This window comes from Stegostoma tigrinum, chromosome 34 (assembly GCF_030684315.1).
Source record: "Stegostoma tigrinum isolate sSteTig4 chromosome 34, sSteTig4.hap1, whole genome shotgun sequence".
NCBI lineage: Eukaryota > Metazoa > Chordata > Chondrichthyes > Orectolobiformes > Stegostomatidae > Stegostoma > Stegostoma tigrinum.
Genome location: NC_081387.1, coordinates 1,585,483 through 1,593,547, shown reverse-complemented (window position 1 = coordinate 1,593,547; position 8,065 = coordinate 1,585,483). Strand labels below are relative to the sequence as shown.

The 8,065-nt window shown below is 42.1% G+C and overlaps 1 long non-coding RNA gene across 1 annotated transcript; it reads left to right on the top strand.

Annotated features, from left to right (window-relative positions):
* The first annotated feature begins 1,091 nt into the window (after window positions 1–1,091).
* LOC132206260 (uncharacterized) lies at window positions 1,092–7,776 on the top strand. Its single transcript, XR_009442942.1, has 2 exons — window positions 1,092–1,143; window positions 5,583–7,776. It is a non-coding gene; the product is annotated as an uncharacterized LOC132206260 (long non-coding RNA).
* The last annotated feature ends 289 nt before the right edge of the window (window positions 7,777–8,065 follow it).

Below are 8,065 nucleotides of genomic sequence, written 5' to 3'. Positions count from 1 at the left end.
GATTTTCTCAGAGTTGGTTGCCATTGAATAAATCCAAGTCACTGTTACTCCCCACGTGTAGGTTCCCCCCGAAAAGTACACACGCGTCTCCAAATCCAAGTGTCACTCAGATTCCTCATTCTCCAGATCGGAGTCTCTACAATCATTTTAATTGTGTAGGCTAGAGAAAACCAACGAATAAGTTGAACAAGGGAAGAATTACAGGTTCATCAAACAGAAAAAGCAGTGAGTCAAATGAATTGACTTTTAAACAAACAAAAAATAATTACACATTACAAACGACGTCTATCCTTTGAGAAAAAAAATGAAAACCAGATGTTGAATTTGGTTACAGAACACTCGGAGCACTGAGCACATTTCTCAGGTGAGAAAAGAACATCAAGAAAATGGCGAAGATTCCAACGTTATTGTTAAGGATGTGATTGAGCATTTGGGATTGTAACCGTCGGGAAAGACTGAACAGGCCAACACTTCTTTTCATTTCAGAGAAAAGTGAAACCGAGTGCGACAAAACAGAAATCTTCAAAGTCACGAAAGACAACATCGAAAATTTGGGTCTAAATGAGAAGATATTTCCATTTCGGTGCGTGCGCGCCTGTGTTTGGAGGGGGTCGGGGACTGGGGCTGTGTGAGGAAATCCCAAACTCGGCTCCATAGAGATAAATGAAAGCAAGGTTTGCTGCAGATATGAAATAAAAACAGGAATTACAGGAGAAACATACCAGCCTGGCAGCAGTAGTGGACAGGAAAACAGTTAATGATTCAAGTCCAATATTGCTCTCCTGATCTGCTGTCAAACAGGTCCGATGATACACATTCCACATTAATGTTGTCAGTTTGAAAGATAAAAAGGATAAACAATGCTGTTCCCACACAATAATGTAGAGTGCAGCTGCAATAAGTGAGGGTTTATTCAGTTGGGACAATGACAAGTCTGAACCTTCACCTAGCCCGCTGCTCAAAGTCAGCTCCATTTCACCGGTCAGTTTCACAAGCTTCCGGAAACTCATGTTGCTGCAGAAATATTGGGATTGACTGTGACAGACGTCAATCAGAGAGCCCACCCACTCTGCCCATTCTCTCCTCTTCCTCTTCCAGAGCTGGTTCACTTCGTATAGGGACTGAAAACCAAGTGAGGAGATGGTAAGTGAAGGAGCAGCTTTTATACAAATTGTATCCCATAATATCCACACCAATCTTCAGGCAGTCTGACTATCCTGTGGGCAGTCAGGGGTGGAAATGTCCCTTATGCTGTGTGAGAAGATCCAGCTGAGAGAGCTGTTTACTCGGTGCTTTGTGCTGAACTGTTTGACTGGAGCTGTGTGTTGGATATTGAGTGTGTTTATTGGAAGTATTTCCCTTCTGATTTCCAGGCTGGGTTTTGTTGATGGCTTATTCCTGAGTATGTAACTGTCTGGGAGGTGCAGAGTGTGTAAGGATTCTTACTGATTTGCTAACATTGATTTTTGTGTGTTGAAAACTGGTTATCATCCTGGGAACTGTGCATTGTTTCTGGGGCCAAAATCCTTCCTGGGTGCATTCTGAATGTAATTTCTGCATAACTAGTCGCGCCCTCCGTACCCTGAAAACCGACCCCACCCCAAGGGAGTGTGATATTTCAAATGGGTCAGCATCACATTCTGAAGGAAATTCGGAATGGTCAACAAATGCTCATTGAGTCAGCGACAGCCAATCCTGTAAATGTGTGAAGAAGAAATACCTGAGAATTCAGCCAATTTACAGATGAGAGGGAGGGTTTTTTTTGGAAATCATGTTTCCATTTCCTCTTTTACAGAAAGATTTCACTGTATGACACCAGAGAATACAGAGAAAGCAGATACTGCAGATATCACGCAAGGAACAACTGCACAACTGTAGGAAAACGTCCAGCCCCTTCACAGCATTGGTCAGCACATCAAAAGTTCAACAAAATCATCAACTAGAAATTAGTCAGGTTAGGAGAGCCTAAACTTATCATGACATCTTAAACTGGTCAGTGCTGTGGTTCCATCAGAACCAACCTTTCTGAAGGTTTGGCACTGGCACATTCATTCTGGGGAGAAAACATTCACACCTAGGACATTTACCAGGATTTCCAAAAACTATCTCATCTGATGATTAACTTTATGCATTCATATGGGGGGAAAAGCGTTCGCATGTGATGTGTGCAACAAATTATCGTCATCATTCTCAAACCCCCTTATTCACCAATGCATTCACACAGGGGAGAAGCCGTTCATGTGCAGGCAGTGTGGTAAATCATTCTCCCAGTCATCAAAACTCCTCAGACACCAACGTGTCCACACAGAGGAAAAACCATTCCGATGTAAGGTGTGCAACAAATCATTCTCACAGTCAGGATACCTCCACACACAACAGCGTGTCCACACAGGGGAAAAACCCTTCCATTGTGAGGTGTGTGACAAATCATTCTCACAGGAAACCTCCACTTACACCAACATATTCACACAGGACAGAAATTGTTTGAGTGCAGGGTGTATAATGCAATATTCTCACAAGCAGAAGCCCTCTGCAGTCACAAAAGCATCTACATTTTAGAGAAACTGTTTAAATGTGATGTGTGAAAAAAATCATTCCCAAATTCATCAGGACTCCTGATCCATCAGAGAATCCACAGAGGGGAGAAACCATTCCAATGTGAAGTGTGTGACAAATCATTCTCGTCATCATCAAACCTCTGTACACAATGGGGAGAAAGCCTTCAGGTGTAAAATGTGTGACATCATTTTCTCAGTCGGAATATCTGCACATACACCAACGTATTCTCACAGGAGAGAAATTGTTTAAGTGTGAGGTATGTGACAAATCATTTACCACATCATCAGGACTCCTGATCCATCAGAAAATTCAGACTGGGAAGAAACCATTCCGATGTGAGATATGTGAAAAATCATTCTCACACTCAGGATACCTACGTATACACCAGAGTATTCACACGGGAGAGAAATCCTTCAGATGTGAGATGTGTGACAATTCATTCACACAGTCAGGATTTCTCCACATACACCAATGTGTCCACACAGGAGAGAAGTTGTCTAAGTGTGAGATATATGACAAATCATTCCCCACTTCTTCAAGACTCGTTTTTCATCAGTGGATTCACACAGATGAGAAACTATTCAGTTGCAATTTGTGTGACAAATCATTCTAAGAGTCATCAGGCTTGCTGAAGCATCAACATATTCACACAGGAGAGCACCTTCACATGTAATGCGTGTATCAAATCATGATGGAATGCATCAGTTCTTCAGAGTCACCAACATATTCATACAGGGAGGTTTCATTCACATGTGAAATGTACAGGAAATTATTCTTGTGGTCGTGAAACTTCCTGCACCATCAGAGGATCCACGCAGGGGAAGAATACATGAAGTGTGAGGTTTGTAATCAAGCTTTCATGATATCTTCAACCATATTGAAATGTATACGATTCAGACAAGGAATCCGGTGTGATGTGTGCTAGGATTGTTTCACATCTTCTTATCTCTCACCACACATCAACGTCTCCACACATCAACGTCTCCACACGTCAACGTCTCCACACGTCAACGTCTCCACACGTCAACGTCTCCACACGTCAACGTCTCCACACGTCAACGTCTCCACACGTCAACGTCTCCACACGTCAACGTCTCCACACGTCAACGTCTCCACACGTCAACGTCTCCACACATCAACGTCTCCACACATCAACGTCTCCACACAGACTTTCAAACTGCATTAGCTGCTTGTGTTGCACTGAGAGTTGTTTGTGTTGTTTACCCACCAGTGCTCACTTAGGGGAGCTGTCATTCCAAAGCACTGTCTGTCTCAGCAAGTTCTGCCTGAAATCTCTCCCACCATCTGTCCAACAATTTCAAGGTTATTTTAACCTTTGAGCAAATCACCAAACATCACCAAAAGGAGGTTCATGCAGAGGATCACCTCAGTTGTAATGTTTGCAATAAGCTCACACTGCAGTGTGTTCAGTGGGACTGGGACACAGAACAAGAAGCAGCTTTCACTCCCATCAAACACCTAGTGATGACATCACCAGTGTTGAGGGATTATGATGTCGACAATGGAACCACCCTGCAGTGTGATGTCAGTGACACAGGACTTGGAGTAATCCCCATGCAGTGAGGGCAACCCGTTGGGTTTGTATCCAGTTAACACAGACTGGACAACACTGTACACTGATGGAGAAAGAATTTGGCTATTGCCTTTGATTGTGAACATTTTAAACAGGACCTGTTTGGGAGAGGGAAAGTGATGGGTTAGTTTGACCACAAGCTAATTCAAATTGTCTTTCTCTAACCATTTCTTTGTTAACAAAGTATTTCCACAGGCTGTTACTGTTATGACCAAGATTGGAAGGGTACACTTTTTATCGCTGTCTAGTCCCATTGCTCCACAGGAACAGCACTCAGTGTAATTGCTTCACACTGTACCTGATACGTTGAATTGTATCCTTTCTGTATATTACATGGACAATAAAATTGATTGATAACCAAGTGAATGTAGGTGATGGCCTAATGATATTATTAAGAGACAATTCACCCAGAGTCCCAGGTAATGTTGTGGGGACCTGGGTTCAAATCCAATTCAATTATAATACAATTCAGGAATAATCTGGAAATAAAAGTCTAATGATGACCATAGTACTATTACCAGTGTAGAATGCTTACAGATTTGAGCGAAAAGTGATAACAAAGGACTGGTGTGTTTGGTCATCATTGAACTTTCAGTCAGTGAACTGTCGGCTCAGTGATAGAGGAGCTCTGCACATAAGGAAAAGAGATGGCATTGAAGCATCTTCAACTAGAAATGGTGAATGGATTCTTTTTAATTCACTTGTCAGCCAGAATTTATTGCTTGTCCCTAGCTGCCCTTGCACTGACTTGTTTGCTTGGTCATTTTAGGGGAGAGTTGAGAGTCAGTCAAATTGCTGAGGGTCTGGAGTCACATGTAGGCCTTCTCAGTCTCTTTTTGACAAATCCACGTCAGTCATAAAACAAATAAAAAGCAGAAAATGCTGGACAAACTCAGCATTTCTGCCAGCTTCAAAGGAGAAAGAAACAGAATGAACATTTTGAGTTCGATATGACACTTTAGAACTGGGTCAGAAGACATCATATTCGTCTTGAAACCTGAAATCTCTTTCTTTCTCCAGATGCTGCCAGACCTGCTAAGTTTCCCCAGCATTTTCATTTCAGATATGCAGCGTTTACAGTCATTGCTTTTATTTCAGTTTTCGTTCAATTTGATTCACTCCGCATAATATCAATAAATGTCACAGACCACAGCAAGGCTTGTTTCTCAGCTGTAGTACTGATGAGTCAAACTCTAGAACTGTCATAGAGACAGCACTGGCATCTGCCTGAGAATTGCCGAGCTATGTCCTGTGCAATAGTTTAAAAAACTCAGGATGACCAAAAGCATCTTCCAGAAAATTAAGCGTTTAGTGAAGTTTAATGACTTTTTGTCATTTAGCGTCAATGGCAGCGTTTTTTCACGTGGCAACCTCCCAAAAACATTAATGTAATATTGACCAGATTATCTTTTTTTGTGATTGATTGTAGGATCCACACTGGCCAGGATATCAGGGATATATTCCCTGCTCTTCTCATCTCCAGAGATGTTCTACATTCACCTGAGAGGGCAGACAGTACCTTGGAATAAAATTAATAGTTTCTTTAACAGTTCTGCAGTGTCTCAGTACTGCACTGAAGCTTCAGGAACACCATTCTTAATTTTGAAAAACATGAGGATGGATATTCCCTTGGACCTGACAGGATATACCCAAGGTTACTACAGGAAGTTTGAGGGAAGAGATTGCCTCTTTGGTGATGATCTTTTCATCCTGACTGTCCACTGGATTAGTACCAGGTGATTGGAGGGAGCAGATGTTTTTCCCTTGTTCAAGAAAGGGAATAGGGATAACCCCGGGAATTACAGACCAATCAGTCTTCTGTGATGGGCAAAATATTGGACAGAATTCTGAGAGATAGTATTTATGATTATTTGGAAAGTTTGATTCGAGATTGTCAGCATGACTTTGTGAGGGGCAGGTCATGCATCACAAGCCTTATCGAATTCTTTGAGGATATGACAAATCACACCGATGAAGGTAGAGAAATAGATGTGGTGTATATGGATTTTAGCAAGGAATTTCATGCTTCTGCAAAGTAAGGAGGCATGGGATTCAGGGAAATTTGGCTGTCTAGGTGCAGAATCAGCTGTCCAATTGAAGACAGGGGGTAATAGTAGATAGAAAGTATTCAGCCTGAAGCTTGATAACCAGTGGTGTTTTGCAGGGATCTGTTCTGGGACCTCTGCTCTTTGTGATTTTGGACGAGGAAATGGAAGGACGGGTTAGTAAGTTTGCCGATGACACAAAGGTTGGTGGAGTTGTGGATAGTGTGGAGGGCTGTTGTAGGTTTCAACGGGACAATGACAGGATGCAGAGATGGGCAAAGAAGTGGCAGATGGAATTCAACCCAGAAAAGTGTGAAGTGATTCATTTTGAAAGGTCAAATTTGAATGCAGAATACAGGGCTAATGGCAGGATTCTTGACAGTGTGGAGGAACAAAGGGATCTTGAGATCCGTGTCCATAGAGTCCCTCAAAGTTGCCATCTAAGTTGATTGGGTTGTTAAGAAGGCATATGGTGTGTTAGCATTCAGTGGCAGGGACATTGAGTTTAAGAGCCATGAGGTTATGCTGCAGCTCTAAAAAACCATTAGATTAGACCGCACTTGGAATATTGTGTTCAGTTCCGGTCCCCTCATTATAGGAAGGATGTGGAAGCTTTAGAGAGGGTGCAGAGGAGATTTACCAGGATGCTGCCTGGACTGGAGGGCAGGTCTTATGAAGAAAGGTTGAGTGAGCTCGGCTTTTCTCTTTGGATAAAAGAAGGATGAGAGGTGACTTGATAGAGGTGTACAAGATGATGAGGCATAGATAGAGTGGATAGACAAAGACTTTTTGCCAGGGCAAAAACGGCTATCATGAGGGGGCATAATTTTAAGGTGATTGGAGGAAGGTATTGGGGAAATGGTCAGAGGTGTGTTCTTTACACAGAAAGTGGAATGCACTGCTAGGGGTGGTAATAGAGTCAGATATATTAGGGACATTTAAGCGAGTCTTGGATAGGCACATAGATGATAGTAAAATGAAGGGTATGCAGATGAGTTTGATCTTACAGTAGGATAATAGGCCAGCACAACTTTGTGGGCCGAAGGGCCTGTACTGTTCTAAGTTCTATGCTTAAGACTCTGGGGTGTAACATGAAACTGCAATCTTTTGACTTAGCCATGATAGTCTGCAGCTGACAGTAATAAAATTTCTGTCAATTGGATTCAGTTTCTAAGATTTTCATTCCAAAGGCTGGGTATGGAATGTTTCTCCTCCTGTAAACTGGCAGCCTGAAAGTTTGATTTGGTTTAAACTGGTGATAGCTAGTGAGAGCTGTGGATATCAGTGTTGTCTTGTGTTCTGGGATCCTGAGGCTGTGAAAGGTGGTAAAGTTCCTGGGGTCAAGGGATTGCCTTCAATCATTTTTGCTGATGGACCATTCTGCTTTGATTCAATATTCACTAAAGGTCTATTGTTTAGACACACGTCTAAATATAGTCATTGTTATAATATGAATAATTTTATTGCAAGGAGTTTCTGTTTCATACATTTATGACTGGTTTTAAAATCATGCATATTCTGTTTGGCTGTACAATACTGGAGATGGTTGCAGAGTAAATTGCTTTGTTGCATAAACAACTTTATTAATTTAATATCACAATGGCACAGCTTTCTGGAGTTTTATGGAATAGCTGCTTGCTCAAAGTGCTGACTGTGATTGATTGCACCCATACAGTACTGAAGGTCACACAAGGAGACTCACAGCATTCCCTAAACAGACAGCCGTGAAACGTCAGCCTTCCTGCTCCTCTGATGCTGCTTGGCCTGCTGTTTTTATCCAGCTCTACACCTTGTATCTCAGATTCTCCAGCATCTGCAGTTCCTATTATCTCTGAAGCAACTTTCCTCCATTCTGTCTTCTATTTTT